Here is an 8,260-nt window from a genome sequence, read left to right on the forward strand (position 1 = left end):
AGAATTCTCTCTGCTCTGTAGAACATAAAGGAACACATGACTCAGCAAATTCTTCATCATGAGTTCTCTGGTGTCTGTATTTTCCCCTTTTGTGTGGCATAACCGGGAAGACAGAGTTGCTTGATTCCTACCATATCATTAACTCTAAATCACTTCTGAAACGAGAGCCCTGCGAGGAGGATTTAGATAACGGCACATCGAAGAATAAACGCAGTCTAAAAATATTTGGTTTAAAACCTCATTCACGATGTGCCAAGTGTGATTTTCTTTGACGTGCTCTTTTGTCTGCCTTTGCAAAACTATAATCAGAATAATTTCCCACTCATGTTCAATGGGGAAGAGTGTGGGGATTTCGTGACCCAGCTGGCAAATTTATAGAAATTGAGCAAAGTCCGGTTCAAAGAACTCTAGAATCATAAAATGCTAGGGTGAAGAGAAAGCAACGGTCATCAAAACTAACTTTCCTATTTTTAAAAACACAGAAACTGAGACCCCAGATGGAGGTATCACATTGTTCATTAACAGAAGAGCCAAATGCCCTAAACAGTCCTTTCTTTACTCTGTAACACTTTCTCATCTACTGCATTTTTTCATCAACTATTCACTGAACATCGTTATAGGCCCTTTGAATCAGAGAACATCGTTACAGGCCCAAAACTGAATCAGAGAACTCTTATAAAGCTAACAGCTTAGTAAGAGGACGGGCTTGTTTATCCAGAACTGCAAGAGCAGACATTAAGTGATACATGAGAGATACAGGCACTAAAACAGAAACTCAGAGAAATGAAACTCTAACTCCTACAGGAACTAGACAGATAATGTAAACATGTGAAAGAGTCTGTATGTGAATAAAGGGATTAGCGAGGACTGGGGCAGAGACTCCAGGGAGTATTGTCAGCTCTACCTAATTATTACCAAGAAAGAACACGGGCCCATTTTCTTTTTTCAAAAGAAACTAAGAATCTCAATTTTTTATGTAAAATTGTCATATTTTTTTAAACTCTTTAAATTTATTTATTTATTTTATTTATTTTTGGCTGTGTTGGGTCTTTGTTTCTGTGCGAGGGCTTTCTCTAGTTGCGGCAAGCGGGGGCCACTCTTCACAGCGCGCAGGCCTCTCACTACTGCGGCCTCTCTTGTTGCGGAGCACAGGCTCCAGACGCGCAGGCTCAGTAGCTGTGGCTCATGGGCCTAGTTGCTCTGCGGCACGTGGGATCTTCCCAGACCAGGGCTCGAACCTGTGTCGCCTGCATTGGCAGGCAGATTCTCAACCACTGCGCCACCAGGGAAGCCCCTAAAATTGTCATATTTTTAAATGGTGTCAACTAAATGAAATTGTGTTAAAATTCCTAACTTTGTATGTGCATTGTAGGGAAAGGGAGGAATGATAAGGAAAAAGGAGAAAAGGGATGAACTAGAAATGATTAAAGGCTGTGGGGCTGAGATGGCCATTCAAGTAGGATGCTAAATGTCATGCAGGTTTACAGCTGACCCTGTCCCAGCAATCCCTCTCCTTAGGATCCTGTTATATTCCATATGAGTTTTGTGGTTTTGTTTTAGAGAGAAGTAACTGTTGAACTATCTATTTTGGATGTCTTTTCATTACCTCAATAATAACGCACATTTTCTGACTCTAACAGGATTCATATGTACCCTGGGTACTAGCATTTGCATTTTTCTTACAGATTGAGATGTGAAACATCTCTGCAGCTTTTGTGCTACTCCACTGAACCTTAGGTGGGCAGTGAATCTCTTTTGTGACAAGTTCCTACTGAAACTACAAAACAGATGGGAGTTGGCTAGAAATCATAAAGAACAGAGAGAAGCCAGCCATGAATACAATTGCCAAGAAATCCTCCAAAGTTATTCCGCATTAATGAACTAGAAAAGGCTGTGGGGCTGAGATGGCCATTCAAGTAGGATGCTAAATGTCATGCAGGTTTACAGCTGACCCTGTCCCAGCAATCCCTCTCCTTAGGATCCTGTTATATTCCATATGAGTTTTGTGGTTTTGTTTTAGAGAGAAGTAACTGTTGAACTATCTATTTTGGATGTCTTTTCATTACCTCAATAATAACGCACATTTTCTGACTCTAACAGGATTCATATGTACCCTGGGTACTAGCATTTGCATTTTTCTTACAGATTGAGATGTGAAACATCTCTGCAGCTTTTGTGCTACTCCACTGAACCTTAGGTGGGCAGTGAATCTCTTTTGTGACAAGTTCCTACTGAAACTACAAAACAGATGGGAGTTGGCTAGAAATCATAAAGAACAGAGAGAAGCCAGCCATGAATACAATTGCCAAGAAATCCTCCAAAGTTATTCCGCATTAACTAGCATGGAATATAATGAAGACCCAGAAGACTGAAGAATAATTGAGTTTTTTGTTTTTGCCAAAGAGTAGTGAATGCTTTTTGATAGATATTAAGCACCAGTTTTCCTTCTCCTAAGATAGAGATGGATGATTTCCTTTCAGACACACAGTAGTTAGGGTATAGGATGGGGAAATGGTTGGTACTCATGCCCTTTCTGCCACCCACGACACGAGTTTCTGTGCCACTGAACTGTGAAGTGTGGTGCAGTAATGGCTCCACATAGAAGACATAAATTCTGCCCTTTAAGACATTTAAAATAGAGTATGTGTAGGAATTAATGCTATTCCAGCCATGTATTGATATAGCAGGAGACAGAAATGGATTCATCTTAAATTAAGGCAAGGAAAGCACAGAGTAACTCATTATGGATGATTTTTTAGTTTCCATAATCATTCTGTTTTTCAATGAAGAAACCATACAACCACTGGGGGAAACGTTTACTGAGTACTTACTATGTGCAGGGTATTGTCTCTTTGCTGGGATTTGTCTGATGAACAATGTAGTTCTCAACATCTACCATGTTCCATTTTAGCCTCTCAGCCTTGGAAATGCTGTTTCTTCTTTGTGAAATATGATTCCCTTCTACTTGTTCTTCAGATCTCAGCTTAAAGGATCTCTTCTCTAGGAAGCCTTTCCTGCCCCTACAAGGCTGGATTAATAGCTCTTTCCTATGCACGCTCATAAAAGCCTGTGCATATCTCTATTACAGCCCTGGACTTCCTGTCTCCTCTCTAGACTGTAACTACAGGCAGTTTTATTCAACCGTATAGCATTCTTACTTCTCAGAGTTCTTAGTATACCCCACTCACTCAATGAATGATTGTTGCAGGAATGAATACATAAGTGAATGAAGGAATGAACAAACATGAATGAGTGAATGGATGGAGGAATGAAATATACTCCAGAACATAGAGGGAATGACTTACTTCATCAGGAAAGACTTTACAGAGAAGACAGAAATACTTATTGGGACTTTAAGCATTCTTTAATTCACTCAGTATAGTTTTCTTGAGGGACTTCTCAGTGCCATATGCTTTTCTAGGTAATGGGAATACAGTCCAGAACAAAAACGTCAAGGTCTCTACTGTCAGAGCTTACAGAGTAGGGCTAAAGAGACTATAAACAACAGACTAATAAACAAATAAATGATAAATAAATAATAAGTAAATAAAAACATTTTAGGTAATGATAAGTGCTATGATGAAAATAAAACAGTATTATATGAAAGGGCACGAATAAGGGTAAAAATGAGTACAACTTTTCCAGAGTTTAACTTAATCAAAACTCTTTATAATTTTGTTAACTGATTCTGTTCAACTCTCAAGCTTGCAGCTTACTTGAGGTGTTAAAGCTGTCTTCTGGAAGGCACATTGCTCTAGTTGGGCAAGATCTTCAGCACCTTGCTGCTCCTTGCTCTCCGACTTCAAAGTTTCTGCCCTTTTCTACTCCACACTCAACAACACCCCTTCCTCTTACTCAGTTAAGCCTAAAATCAAATTCCAAATCTCTTAGCAAACAAGCTGTACCCCTTTTTGTCTCCCTAGCCAAATGATCCAAGAAGAAGACAAGAAAATAAAGGAGAAAGTGGTGTCTTATGTTTGGGCTTTAGAGTTTTAAAAAAATGTGTTGTGGGGTTGGCGGTCAGCAGGCACTGAGGGAAAAGTGTCTTCCTCTTAAATGGGATAAACAACACTGTGGCTGTCCACAGGGATATGTAATAGATCTCTGGGTGGCATGAAATGAATGGCAATCCAAAATTCTTCTGCAAACCTACTTAACAATAATCAAGGAATTTACATGCTGGTCAACCCAGAATACATATTACAATTTAAAAACATCTAATGAAAGCACTGAAGTGTCAACAGAGTTGTCAAAATTCTCTCTTTGAATGTGAGCATGTTCAATTCAGGCATTTCATGACTCATACCCATAGGCATTGTGGTTATGTTCTATAAAAATACCAAAACTCACTATAAGAACTATGGATGAGTCAAATTCCACTCACATTTATTTCTTAGTAAGCTGTGCTCTTCCAAAAAGTAATGCATAGATTTTAGATACCCAAACTAACAACAGGTCATATTTGTTGACTGAAACATCACTGAGCATGGATTATAAAATCCATTATTCTAGCTTCTGCATCACTAAGGCAAAAAATTAAGTTTCATGGTAAATTTAAGATGCCTATATTACATGCAGAATTTCTCAATATAACATGCTGCTTCCGAGTTGGATTTTTTAAGTGAAAAAATAAGCACTTTAAGGAAGCTGTACTGGGCTTCCCTGGTGGTGCAGTGGTTAAGAATCCGCCTGCCAATGCAGGGGACATGGGTTTGAGCCCTGGTCCAGGAAGATCTCACATGCCGCAGAGCAACTAAGCTTGTGCACCATGACTACTGAGCCTGCGCTCTAGAGCCCACTAGCCACAGCTATTGAGCCCACATGCCACAACTACTGAAGCCCGTGCCCCTAGAGCCTGTGCTCCACAACAAGACAAGCCACCGCAATAAACCCGCGCACTGCAACAAAGAGTAGCCCCCGCTCGCCGAAACTAGAGAAGGCCTGCGCACAGCAACGAAGACCCAATGCAGCCAAAAATCAATAAATAAATGTATATATATAAAAAAAGGAAAGCCATGCTAAGAGATTAGATCTTAAAAGTTCTCATCACTAGAAAAAAAAATTGTAACCACGTATGGGGACTGATGTTAGACTTACTGTGCTGATGATTTTGCAATATACACTATACTGAATCATTATGTTGCTCCCTTGAAACTAATACAATGTTATATGTCAGTTACACCTCAGTAAGAAAGGAAGAAAAGAAAACAATGCAAAAAGGGGAGTAAATGAAAGCTGTGTTGTTCCACTAAAATACAATGACAAGTATTTTCCATTTATTGATTCACTCAACAAATATTAATAAAAACCTACTATGTAACCTTGCATTGTGCTAATTGCTGGAATGAAATGGAATGTACTTTCTAATTAGTAAGATATTAAATAATTACTCAGATAAAAGTTAAATTACAAAGGATACAATGGTTACCAAGGAAATACATATGGTGCTTTAAAAGCAAGTGATAGGGACCCTGATATAGTTTAGAAAGTCAGGAAGCCTTCCCTGAGGAAGAAATAAATGATGTGAGATTTAAGGGAGTTAACTGAGTGATTAGAGGGTAGCTGGCGTGTGGGATTAGGGAAGAGATTTCCAAGCAGAGGAACTGCATACAAAGCCCCTGCACCAAACTGGGCTCCATCAAAAGGGCCAGTGTGGATGAAAAGGATCATTTTGAGATGAAACTAGAGAGGTATGTTGAAGCCAGACCTTGTAGGATCCTGGTAACCACTTTAGATATATTGGTCTTTTACTTAAGAACAACAGGAAGCCCTTGATGCATTTGAAGCAGAAGAATGATAATATGGTTTGTCATGGGTCATGTTTGAAATAATTTTTTGTTAAGTATGCCTCATCCTACATTTTAAAAGAATGAATAAAAACCTGTTTTGCTGTGCTTAAAGTGGTAAACAAACTTTCCCACCAAAAGTGCTCTTTTGCTTGTAAACATGATTTTCTCACTAGTTGTTAAAGTTGTAAACATGTATACTCCATTTTGGGTAAGCATAGAGCACTTCGGTTAAAGAAGATAAACACCTGCTGTGCCTCAAAGATGCAAACATATTTTGAAAAGTAAAAAAGAAAGTTCTGGAATATATTCATAAGGAGTGATAGAACTTGCAAAAACGTTATATAATCAATGATGTAATGGCTTATGTAACTTTGGGTCTAACCAATCAAAATGAGGCTGATACAACTGCAAACCAATCGAATATGAGGCCCTTCCAGAGTGCCCAATTTCCCCAATTAGCTTATAGGTCTCCTGGCCAGACTATGAGGCACATTGAATCACCAAGTCCTCCAGAGTGTGCAGAGCTGCCTGCAAACCGCCACATGCAGACCATTAGGTAAGTCTTGCAAGTGACACCATGAGACACACCTGCTGGGAGTGAGCAGTGGCTAAGCTAGAGAGAAAGACTGTCAGACACTGGACAGATAGCTTATGCCCTCTACCCCCACTCCATTTTGCTTGCTTGCAGATGTTTCTTAGCTTCTTTACAAAATAAAAAAAGAGAAAGCCTTTTGAGCTAAGTGGTATTTATCTGCAGTTTCTCTTGGTCTTGTCAACTCAGCAAATCCCCAAACCTAGGTCCTTGTTTGGACCTGAGGTATATTTCCATAGACTGAAAAAGGCATGCCTTTAGAAAATCTCTTTTAGACTAGATGAAGAACTGCCTCCCTGAACACGCTTTCCTTTTCTTGCTAGTTTTTCTTCATCTCCCTGATCTAAAAATGTTGTTGTGACTCAGGCATCAGTGTCTTATATTGCTATAATTATTCCCTTAGTGAAATCATTCAATCTCATGGCTTTACATATTATCAAATGGTGAAGGCTCCCGAACTTATATCTCTAGTCTAGCTTTTTCTCTCTGAACTATAAACTCATAAATCCAACTGTCCGATGAACTACTCTACTTAAATGTTTAATAGGCATCTCAAACTGCACATGAACAGAACTGAATTTTTTATCTTCCTGATGCAGTAAATGACAATACATTATTTCAGCTACTCAGGCAAAAAAAAAAAACCCCAAAACAAACAACAACAACAACAAACCTTTGTGTAATCTTTGCCTCTCTTTATTTCATGCATTATAATGATTTATCAAAAAATCCTGTTGGCTCCACCTTCTAAATATACCGAAAGCCAAAGAACTTCTTATCACCTCTATTTCTACCATGTTGGTTTAAATTACCACTTTCTCACACAAGATTATTGTGAGACTCACTTACCTAGTCTCTGCTCCTGCCTTGCCCTTTTCAGTCTATTCTCAACATAGTACTCAGAAAATTCCTGATGAAACATACATCTGATCACGTTATTCCTCTGCTCAAATACTTCAATAATTTCTCATATAATTCAGCACAAAAGCTAAATTCCTTAAAGTGATCTACAAAATCCTTGAAGAGGTATTTCCGTGTCACTTCCCTACTCTCACCTGTACTGCTCTTTCCCCTCCTTGCTGTTTATTGCACACATTCGTTCACTCCTGCCTCGGGTCTTGAGCTTACTCTTTCTGTACCTGGAATACTCTTCCTCCAAATACCCATGTGGCTCACATCCTCACTTCCTTTAGGTCTTAAATCAAATGTCACCTTCTCTGAACACAGAGGTGTTCCTTGACACCACCCCCCTTGCACATGTCTTACCCCTCGTTTCCTGCTTTATTTTTCTCCTGTAATTATTACCATCCAACATAATCTATATTTTACTTATTTATCTTGTTTATTATTTGTCTCTACCATTACAATATAAGCTCCTGAGGACATTTTTTTGTCCATTATATTTCCTCTTATTATCTCCAATGGCCTAGAAAATTGCCAGACCCTTAGTTGCTGATCAATAAATCCACGCTGAAGAAAAGAATTCGGGTTCAGGGCATGATGAGTAAAAGTGTAGTGAATGCATTCAATAAAGTACTAGGCAGCAGGCAGAAGTACTTAATTAGATGTACAAATAGCATCATGGATAAATTTTAAGAGCATAGTGTTGAATAAAGAAAAAATAAGAGAGTATAATCTCTTGCATTATGACATTTACACAGTTTCTAAGCCCATTACGCTGAAATAGTATCATATTTATTAACAAGTATATATACCTACATGAATAAGCAGAATGAGAGAAAAGAATGGTGATGGGAAGTACAGGGAGAAAAAAATATGAAATAAGAGAAGAACATTGCATGGACTGATGACGACAGTGTGCCATGAGCTGAGAAATATGAGACACCCAATTCTTGACACCTGGGGTCCCAAAATAACC

The sequence above is a fragment of the Lipotes vexillifer genome, unplaced genomic scaffold (assembly GCF_000442215.2).
Source record: "Lipotes vexillifer unplaced genomic scaffold, Lipotes_vexillifer_v1.1 scaffold117, whole genome shotgun sequence".
Classification (NCBI taxonomy): domain Eukaryota; kingdom Metazoa; phylum Chordata; class Mammalia; order Artiodactyla; family Lipotidae; genus Lipotes; species Lipotes vexillifer.